Here is an 8615-nt window from a genome sequence, read left to right on the forward strand (position 1 = left end):
AACAATGCCAGTTTTCTGAGGAAGAACCAGTTGATTATCCAGCAATGATACCTCATAGAATTCCTGAATATCTGGAAAAAGAAAGTGTCTGAAGTTAAACTGAACATGAATATACAAGTTTGCATCCATCCCAGCACTATTTATTCTAGTAGGTAAACAACATAACAAAGGAGACGACTTCTATTTTAAACAATTTTCACCTTTAAAGCAGAGTTTAAGATATCTTTACATTCAACACATTCTGGTTTCAAGAAGCAATAGACATGCATGAACTCTATTGACCCAATGACTCATTTAAAACAACACTTCTCAAACTACAGTTTTGGGTATTAATATCTGTACTTATAAAAAATGTAAAGAGCTCCACATTTTCTTGTTTTATTCAATACTCTTCAATGTCAATTTTCCCCTCTCCTCTCCTTCTCCCTCGTTCACACTTCCCTTCCCGACAAATTCCCCATTTGGCACCTACCCCTCAGACCACAAGAAGTTCTACACATGCCCACCCCTCCTCCCTCACCACCATTTGGGGCCCCAAATCATCCTTCCAAGTGAAGCAACACATCACTTGTGAATCAGCAGGGGTCATCTACATCATCTGGTGCTCCTGTTATGATCTCCTCTACATCAGAGAGAATGAATGCAGTTTGGGAGATTGCTTCCTTCAACACCTTCACTCTGTCTACTGCAATACCAAGGATCTCCCAATGGCAAACCATTTCAATTCCCCACACAATTCCCATGTCAACATTTCTATCCGTGGTCTCATGCACTGCTAAACCAGAGACCACCTGCAACGACGAAGCAGGAGGGAGATAGAGCAGCTGTTTGAGTGGTGTCACAACAACGACCTTGCACTCAACATTAGCAAAACCAAAGAGATGATTGTGGACTTCAGGAGGGAGTCAGGTGAACACCTGATCGAGGGGTCAGTAGTGGAGAAGATCAAGAACTTCAAATTCCTGAGTGTCAACATCTCCTCTGAGGATCTGTCCTGGAGCCTCCATGTTGATGTAATCATGAAGAAGGCCCGCCAGCAGCTATACTTAGTGAGGTGCTTGAGGAGATTTGGAGCGTTACCGAAGACTCTCTAAAACTTCCAGAGGTGTACCACAGAGAGCATACCAGCTGGTTGCATCACTGTCTGGTATGGAGGCACCAAATCTCAGGACAAGGAAAACTCTAAAGCTTTGTTAACTTGGCCTGTGACATCAAGGCACCAGACTTCACTCAATTGAGGACATCCACATAAGGTGGTATCTTAAATAAGCAGCCTCTATCCTCAAAGACCCTCACCACCCAGGCCATGCCCTCTTCACTCTGCTACCATCAGGAAAAAGGTACAGGAGCTTAAAGACAAGCACTCAGCGCACAAGGACAGCTTCTTCCCCGCTGCCATCAGATTCCTGAATAATGAACAAAGACAGGGTCTTAATTTTCGTACACTATTATTTTTTTATTTTTACATTATTGTTGTAAGATGTTTATAATATGAAGGTTTTCACCCTGATGCTGCTGCAAAACAACAAATTTCATGACTTGTTCATGACAATAAATTCTGATTCTGAATTGGAGGAACAATGTCTCAATGAAGAGTGGGAGGAACCATTTAACTTTTAACATTATTTTATTAAAAATATTTTGGTCTCTGTTTCCATAGAATTCCAAACTCTCATTACATTGCTCCCGATATTTTTCTTCAACAGAATAGACCTTAATATTTAGAAGTCATTATAGACCCTCCGATCACTGGAAAATAGCTTTGTTTCTTACATCTACCGTACAAGTCTAGAACAGATTCACAAATGCATGTCTGTACAGACAGAGATAGCAACGGTGTGCATGTGAACCGACTTGCATATACAAAGCAAGTCTGCGCACACATGCAAAGTGGGGCAAAAGTGGCCAGATCAATTGCAGTGATCATTAGATTCACTATCAATGAGCATTTGAGCACAAGTGGACATGGAAAAATTGCCACCAGCAAATAAAATGAGGTCATGACTCAAAATGAAGTAATCTTGCTGTTGTGCAAGTTGATAAGGGCAATTAAGAAACCAATTGGGATTCTAGCCTTCACAACTCAAGGGATCGAATTCAAGAGCCATAAGGTAATTTTTCAGCTCAAAAAGGGTTTGGTTAGACCACATTTAGAGTATCATGTTCAGTTCTGGTTGCCTAATGATAGTAAGGATGTGGAAGCTTTAGAGAGATTTACCAGGATGCTTTCTGGATTGGGGAACCATTTTTATGATGAAATGCTGACCGAGCAAGAATGCTTCTCTTCAGAGCAAGGGAGGATGAGATGCGACTATGATTATGAGAGGCACAGATAAGATGAATAGCCAGCGCCCTTTCCCCAGGTCCGCAATGGCCAATACCACAAGACATCAGTTTAAGGTGAGTGGAAGAAAGTTTAGGGAGACATCATAAAAAATTTACAAAAAACAAACAGGAATGTTAGGTTCCTGGAAATGCACTGCCATACAGTGGAGGTTGGTGCAATTGGGATATTTGAAAGACTCAGATTTGCAGATGGATGCAAGAAAAATGTAAAGTTGGGATAGGTTAGATTGATGGTGGAGTAGGTATTTATAGGTCGGCACAACATTGCGGGCCTGGTCTATATTCTATGAAAGTTGTCTAGGTTGGGGTCATAAAAAAAAATTCAGATACATTTAACATCACTCATCAGCAGGTTGCTGAAGGGGATTTTGAGAGACCAGACCTATAATGTATTTGTAAAAGCAAGGATTAGGTATAGACAGCATGGCTTTATGTTGAGGAAATTTAGGTCTCAATAATTTTTTGAAGAAGGGACCAAGAAGATTTACAAGAACAATGTTGTGGACATTAGCTGCTGACAAAGTCTCAGATGGTAGGTTTTCTATACTGTCTATGTCTTAAAGAGATGTTCAATTGCTACTAATAACAGTTATTACCATCCTAGTCATTCCCTAACCATTGTCATATAAATTTGTTAGAATCCCAAACTTGCCTGGCCTTCACAGGCCTTATTTGGATTGAAAACCCTAGTTTCAGATTCAACCACATTACTCACAAACATGATGTAAAATTCTATTACAGTCAGTCTTTCCTGGGGACCACTTTACAACAAATTTAACCATTTCTCCTTACACAATGCTGCACCAAGCTTATTTCCAAATCTAATCAACATAAAAAAATTTAGAAATATTTTCTACATAATTAAACTACAGAGGTACAAGACAAAAAAATTTTTTTCTTCAAAAGTGGTGTCTTCATCCGCTAACTAAATGTTATGCGCTTGAGGAAATGTAGTTAATTTACAATAGTAAACTGGCAACCTTTTATTCTTGTTCTATTATAGGAATATTTCAGATAAATCAAGCAGGATAAAAAAAATAGGCATCTTTGATTGTATATTCTAAAAATTACATCGCCACAGGGAGGTTCAAATCCTCGTTTTCTTGTTGCAATCTATAAACGAATCTGCAGTCAGAATGGAATTATGCAATTTACAAACCATAAGTTACATATTTAAAGCTCCCCTTGTCCGCTAACATTATATTGAAAGACTAAATAATGACTGGTCTTTAACAAAAACTCAAACAAGAAACAACCTTAGTTAAGGGTAAGAAAATGAGAACCAAGTTATACTCAATTATCTGCCACATCTTCCAAAACAAAACCATAGGTTTGAACAGATACTCTGGAATTTGACAAAAGCATTTAAATATTGCATGACAAATGTTAAAAGATAAGCATTCAAGTTACTTGTTATTTTAGAAGAATAAAACATATTTTTGGATAAATGTAAGTAGCCAGTAAAAGTATTAATTTTAATATTCCGAATTCCAAGAAATACAATGACTTGCCAATTGTCTTAATTATCAGGTGGAAGCAAAAAAAAATCTGATGGTTTCTACTCCAAACAGAGTGGGTATTAAGTGTTATACCAGAACAATCATGGAACAAAGAATCCCAACAGGTGACAATTCACCTCAAAGCAACAACTATTCATACCAGCCCAATTGCAATGCCCAAAAGGTGTGATTTATTCTAATGTATTTTTCCAATTTGACCCCAATATGCTTTATTACCATTATAAAAACATGGAAGCAGTTTGGCTTGGCCATCATATTTGCATCTAAATTGATGAGGTACAAATAATTAAAAAGGTTCACCAGAACCAGCGAAGAAAACAAGCTTGCAAAGTGAAATGAAGAATTGCACTTAGATAGAGACTTACACAATCCCCAAAGTACTTTACAATCAAGTGTGTACTTTGGCAAAAATCACCATTGTAGTGTAGGAATGGATGAATAATTAATAAAAGAAATGGTTTGCTAGATTTGCCAGAATTAATGGTGAGGCTTTCAATTGAGATGGGTGAAAATTTAACCATTTATCCATTCTCCCTGATTTCTACCAATCTAGTCTAACCCAAATAACATTAAAAATTGTTTGAACTTGTACTTGGGCTTGGCCAATTAATAAAATCTACTCATTAGAATTCTGGATACAACAATTTTGTAACACTTATGCATTATCCTATCATAAAAATAAAATTATCAACTCCTTTCAGTAAACTTGAGTCACATAAAAAAAATTACAAACATCAAAATACCCAGAGGTGATGGAAAAGATAAAGCCTCAAAAGATATTCATGTATCCTTGATGGTAACACTGGGCCCATTCAAATCCCAACTGAAATTAAGGAAATGGACTGCAAAAGACAATTTACCCCTCTTGGACAGATACTCATCAGAAAAATAAAACTGGTAGCATAACTGACCTTGTTGCTGTCTAATTACATATACATTCAATTCCCTTCATCTTGTCATATAGCAATCTTGACTATGTCATTATAATGTTTAATTATAAATAGTAATACTGTGATTTAATTTCAGTTAGTCTTTCTTGACCGCAGGTCGTGCATTAGTATAGAATCTAAAAGACAATTAAAAAAGGATGGTTGTAAATGGGAACAAACTTGCAAGAGATCTCAGAATTTAAGTGTCAATGTGCACTATCTACCATTATTCAATGGTACATCCTGATTAAGTATGCAAATTCTCAAAATTAAAAGAAAACATTTTTTTTAAACTGTAATCAGCATCCACTGTTGGGAATATTGGCCTGAGAGAGGGTGCTGGTATCAATTCACTTAACCCGCCAGCAATCTTGCAGTTTTTCCCCCCAGATGTGACATTGAAGGAATCTCTCGTGTTTTGAAGTGTCTGCTGGTAGTTGACATCCCCGCTTACCAAAATTCTGTCTATCAATCACTGCTGTCTAGTAGATCATGAATGGTGCAAAGCTTGAAGACTTCATCTGCATACACATATCCTTAGACAGTAAAAGGTTGGACAGGTGCAATGGCAGTGACAAGGAATGTCAACGTCCATTTCTGCAGAGATGGGAAGTGATTCTTTTTCCAGGGTTATATCATAGACTTTCAGTGACAAAGATTGATAGTGAGGTCAGGAAAAAAAAGCAAAACATCTGTCATTCCATTGCCACTACATCCCATCCAAAACAAGGGTATCCATACTAGCAAGTCATCTTCCACGGCCAATCAAAACTTCATCAGATGCAATTAAAACCGTAATCTTTCCATGGTTTCCCCTTCAGATGAACTATTTTTACTCTTACTGCAAACACTAAACTAAAATCAGTAAAAGCAGATCAATAAACCTCTGGTCCTATCACTGCTTATTTAATAATTGAAGAGCAACATCTTAGTACAAAAAGTTTTCAGTATTTAAAATAATATTCCAAGAGATGTATTGATACATTAATGAGGGACTCCCCTGTTGTTTTTGTTACAAAAGGCGCTCAACAATTATATTGCATTAAAATAAAATGGAGATAATTTTAACAATTAGCATAAAATTTGACAATGTTGTCTTTCAACGTGTCAACTTTTAATTCTTCTTATTTTCTCCTTACTACAAAAGACTGGTGCCCAAATAAAAGTTCAAGCTATAACCAATGCTTTGATTTTAACCTAATTACCCTCTAAGCACATTTGGAATGCAAAATATTTCTTTGGGTCCTTTGGGTGATGAATCAATAAATTTAACAGCATTGCAGGACAAACAAATTCACTCAAGAAAATGCAATACTTTTAACTGGTTCACTCCTGTAATGAATTGCAATGTAGTTTTCCAACATACAAAATTCCAAGGGAAATTTATAAACAGGGACAGAAACAATTTTTAAAGGGTAGTGGAAGAAACGAGAAACAAATTGGCAAAGAATAATTAAAGAGAATGATTGTTCTGAACTTCAATCACAAAAGCATTGAACTTGGCTGGACCTTATGTTCAAGACCAACTATATATGCAGCAAGTCCTGAAATCAAATAAATTAGAGGAGCCAATATGCCAGGAGATTGCAGCCAGTTGTTGATCAAATAAGGCTACCACAGCAGAGTATCTTAACTTTCCAAATATTGACTGCAAAAGTCATAGTGCTAATGTTTTAGAGAGGGTGCAATTTGTCTAATCTGATCAGAAAAGTTTCCTCTAGCAATATGTGGAGGATCCCATACAGGAGAGGGCAACACTTGATGTAATCTTGGCAAATTGAAATGGACGAGTGGATGAAGTGTTTGTGGATGAGCCTTCAGAGAACCAGTGACCAGTTAGGTTTAAGATAGTTATGGAGGGAGACCAGGCAGGACCAATAGTTAAAATTCAGAATTGGGGCAAGGCCAACATTGTAGGTAAAAGAACTGCCTCAAATTACAGTAGATGTCCAGGTACAAGGCGACTGGGTATACAAGACAACCCGCAGAATTTCCACAAAGTACGTTTTGAGCTATTCTCGCTGTATGACTACACCAAGTCTGACACTTACTCCTGAGAGCTTAATGCCCCAATGGTCCTTTACCAATTAAATTCATAGATGCTTCATCCATGTTTCAGATGTTGTTTAATAGATAATTGTGTTTCTTACATTGTTATATTACCTAGCGATGGAAATTAGTAATTTTAACATTAGGATCTGCTGGTAATTTCTGCAATATTCTAGTTTTCTGTCTCAGTAAAAGATCGTTTCTTTTTACACCATGAAGCAGTGGCTTTGAAGTCTTTGTTGAGCTCTTGGTTGTCTTAAGCCCACTTAAGTCCAAAAATGCACATTTTATTTCTTGATACACTGTATCCATTTTGCCACTGGTGCATGGCCCAAGTCTGCTACATCCTTCTCTTGAATCAGCCAGTGTGCAGTGCCTCCTCTCAGTGAAAACGAGCCTTTCCAAGAAACCCGGTCTTTAACAGTTTAAAAGTACTGGTCACCATGAGAAAATTGTGATTGGCATGACAAGGTAATGTAAACAGAATGCAACCTGGGACTCTGGCTGACTGTTGTAAATGGCAACTGTTACCTTTGTTTACTATGGTGTTATTTTAAGGTATGTTCGATTCATATTTGAGATTTATTGTCAGAGTACATACATAACATCACATACAACCCAGAGATTCTTTTTCCTGCGGACAGGTTTATAATATTTTTATTGTTTTCATTTTACATTACTATTAATCCAGCTTCCCAAATGCAGGTTTCAGTAGAAAAATATTTAGCAGTAGGACCATAGGAACTATGTGATTATTTTATGCTGCTCTCCATCACCCTGAGGGACACTAAACCACAAGATATTAAGGTTCTGATTTTATACTTACTATACAAGAAGACCCATGGTTTTGGGGCTCAAATACAGCCTTATACACCAACATATATTGAAGGAAGAGGAACACAAGGAAAATGGGACTTTTTTTTTTTAAAAGGTGTGTTGTTAGTCCAGGATATGCATGTTCCTTTAAGAGTGAAGGATTACACATTATAAAGATGAAGGAAATTCAGGTTCCGATCAAGAGCCACAACCTTCCCACTATCAAGAACACCACCAGGGAATATTGCTGTTGAAGAGTAGCAGCAATCATCAAGGATCCACACCACCCAGCACCATGCTCTGTTCTCACTGCTGCCATGAGGAAAGTATAGATGCCACAAGACTTGTACGACCAGGTTCAGAAACAGCTGCTACCCCTTCACCAGCAGACTCCATTAGGTACTCCTACTTGTGCACTTTATTGATCTTTTTTTATTCTCTCTGAATTGTACAGTTTACATTCATTTTCTGTTTACAGTTCTTTATTTGTTTACAAATGTAGTTTTTTATCCTGCACTAGCAGTAAGTGGTGATAATTCTGCCTCACCCACAGAAAACAGAATCTCAGGATTGCATGGGACGTCATACGTGTACTCTTGACAATAAATCTGAAATCTGAAGAGCAAGGAGGTATGTGGCAAGTATAAGCAGCTGGGATTAAGTGAATACCAAGCAATTTTCAGAACTGATGAGCAAACTAAAATCAAAATTAAGAGGGCAAAGGGGAATGGAGATATTTCTGGCAGATAATATTCAGGATAATCACAAACAAGTACAGAAAGGAGAACAGGGTAATCAGAGGAATAAAAAAAAGGACACCCCAGGAATCAATGCAGTCCATTCTGTGTGGAGCTGCAAGAGATGGGCAAGTTCTTTACTGAGTACTTCTGTTTTTCCTGTGGAGAAAGATACAAGGACTGGGGAACTTCGGGTAGTCAATGGTAGTGGCGTGAGA

This window comes from Narcine bancroftii, chromosome 9 (genome assembly GCF_036971445.1).
Source record: "Narcine bancroftii isolate sNarBan1 chromosome 9, sNarBan1.hap1, whole genome shotgun sequence".
Lineage (NCBI taxonomy): Eukaryota > Metazoa > Chordata > Chondrichthyes > Torpediniformes > Narcinidae > Narcine > Narcine bancroftii.